A 2981-nucleotide genomic window follows, 5' to 3' on the forward strand; every position below is an offset into this window, starting at 1 on the left:
ACTGGTTAGTTCATATTGTTGTTCCACCTACAGGGTAGCAGCCCCCAGTTATTCTTAAGCCAATCTCCATCTTTGATCTCTTTGGTAAAGTGGTTGCATTAGTGGATGAATATGAGTACAGCGTGTATTAGAGATGGTGGTTTTTGATGTCCTTTCAAGTGTCATATGCAGCTTTTGCATAATTAGAACAATATTTGACAGAGGAAGTTATTCAGCTAATATTTATGCCAATTAAACTCTTAATACAATCTCATTATTATTCATTTAGAATTGTCTGTTATTATAAATACTATAATTCTATTAATAAATTCATTATAATTTATTTTCTCTAAATCTATACATTTTCAGCAAATTCAGATTCAGAAGTGACATCAGTAGAAAATGAAAAAAGTCACAGTGATAGTACAATTACTTCACCATTGGTATGTAATTATTTAAATTTTGAATTGTACACTTAATGCTGAGATGTGTGTGTGTGTGTGTATGTGTGTGTGTGTGTTCATATGTCCATTTGTTTGTATACCTGCATAGGCCTGTGTGTACACTTGGTAACGAAGGTTTGAGGTCAATTTCAAGTGTCCTCCTCTATCATTCTTCACGCTGTTGTTAAGAGAGATTCCTTTTCTGATCTTGGACTGGCTTCCCCAAGGTGCACTGATGGTCTCCTCTTCCCAGTGCTAGAATACACTGCAACATCGTGCCTACATTTTTATATTGGTCAGTGGGGCTTCAACTCAAGTTCTGATCATTGCAAAACCAATCCATTGAGCCATCTTCCCACCTAAGTAATGTCTTTTTTAAAACTAATAATAAGGTGAAGGCACATGAAATTGTATTTCAGGTTATCTTATAGAATAATTTATTATAATTTAGTATTTAATTATAAAACATTTTTATCTTCTTTAGTTCCCATAGGATTCTCCAAATGTGTTTGGTTTCATAGCAAAATATCACCCTTCATTTAAAAAAAATTACAGCCTTACTTTGTGTGTAGCAATATAATTTCCATATTAAATAATAGTATAATAGAATGATTTGGTATAGTTATAAAAAGAAGGAAAAATTCAGGTTACAAAACTCTTCCCCTTAAGAAACATATTTTTTAAAATCACCTTTTCTACGTTACTCACTGTATCAAATGTACTCATACTAGGTGTTTCTGATTTGTAGTGTGCTAATAGTCAATGGAATAAGAAAGAGTAAGCAATTTTTAAAATCATGTGGCAAAGAATAACATATGTTAGATTCTTCTGCAGCTCCAAAAATGGCACTTTCTACTTGAGAATAGCATGAGTTGCACTCATATATGTCTACCACTGGGAAAGCAAAACCAAACAGAAGAAAACTAACTCAAAACAATAGAGGAATTTTAATCCAGTAAGATGGCTCTTCTGGGGAGGGATCATATCCAAACATGATCCAGCCAGAATGCAGACATGCCCTGGATTACCATATGATCTGTCTGGAATACAGACACATCTTTAGTACTCACTTTTAATACATAACAATGAGGGTGAGGTTAGTTTGTAGAAGGAAGAAGCCATGTTTGAAAGCAACATCTAATTGAGGGGCATACAAAGTGATCAGAGAAAGATTTGACATAGTGAGTCAGAGTCAGGATACGCCCAATTCACTTGAACATCAGAGGAAGACAGAGACTACTTGAGAGCAGTGTGAGAGAAAAAAGGAGTGATGCATGTTTATGGGAGTTTTACTGGGACAGTTTTTCAGAAACAGGTGACAGAGAAAACAAGCTAGACACGGGTGAAGATAGAACAAGTCAGAGAAGGAGAAGGAGCTAGAAAGTTAGGACAGATTGCCAAAATTAGTACGGTGCCAGGCAGAGCAATGCCATCAGAAGCCGGGAGAAGCTGGTTGGAGTCAGTGAGCCTGGAAGATAAGATTTTATGGCAATTAGAAGCTTCCAGGCTCAGGCCTAGGGATAGTTAGAACAGGGAAAGAAACACTGTGGGCTCAGCCCAAGCTGTGCATCCACACAGATTTGTTATGGCTCTCACCTCATCATTTCATCTAAGAAAATAAAAATGACATTTACACAAAACAAAACCCCACTGTGATAGAGTTAAACAGCAACGTAGAGCTCCCTATGTGCATTCAGGCATCTTCTGTGTTTTTACTGTGACTCTATCCTTTGTTGTCACTTACAGTTATCCTTTCTAATTATTTAGAAATGTTACACCCTTGTACATATCTACATGTATACAGTAGATATAGTAGAATCTGCTTGTGAGGGAGCACATGCAGTCCTTATTTTTTCTCCTTTGGGTCACTTCACTATCATAGTTCCCAGAGGTAGCCATTATCCCACACATTTTCTAGTCTCACTCTTCTCCAAGTTGGTGACTGTTAAAGAGTTGATCATCATCAGCGGTTCAAATTTTTTATTTCCAGGTTGAAAGGTTGAAATCTTCCATGTGATCTTAGTGCCCTTCATTCCCTCCATCAAGGGAGAAACACCTGAGGTCATAAAAATCAATAGCAGTTTGAAAATTAATAGCCTATCAAAGAATGATGGCTTTCAGAGAGGGGAATTTTGGTGTTAGGGTATAAAAAACAGCTTTCAAACTTAACTTTATTTTCAACAGAATATGTCAGAAAAAGTTGCCAAGGCTGTCATATACTGTCTTCATTGACCACTATAGTAGTTTATGTTAAAGCTATGTAACTATGTAAGTTTCTCACTTGTAGACAATTTTATGCAACGTATGCTGGAGATACATTTTCACTGGCCTCAATGTTCCTGCTGATGCTTTAAATGTCTAGGATTTAAACGTTTGTGGTGTTGAGTATGTACTGTATGATAGGCAGGTAAACATTGAATGTACCAGATACGGTCATGTGGCACACTAACAGGACAGAAAAACAGGCATACTAAACTTGGAGTTATGGTAATCATTCACATGAAGGAAAAGGTTTGTATAAATACTATTGATAACATTAGCAGCTGCAATAAGTTAGAG

The sequence above is a fragment of the Mus pahari genome, chromosome 3, assembly GCF_900095145.1.
Source record: "Mus pahari chromosome 3, PAHARI_EIJ_v1.1, whole genome shotgun sequence".
Classification (NCBI taxonomy): Eukaryota; Metazoa; Chordata; class Mammalia; order Rodentia; family Muridae; genus Mus; species Mus pahari.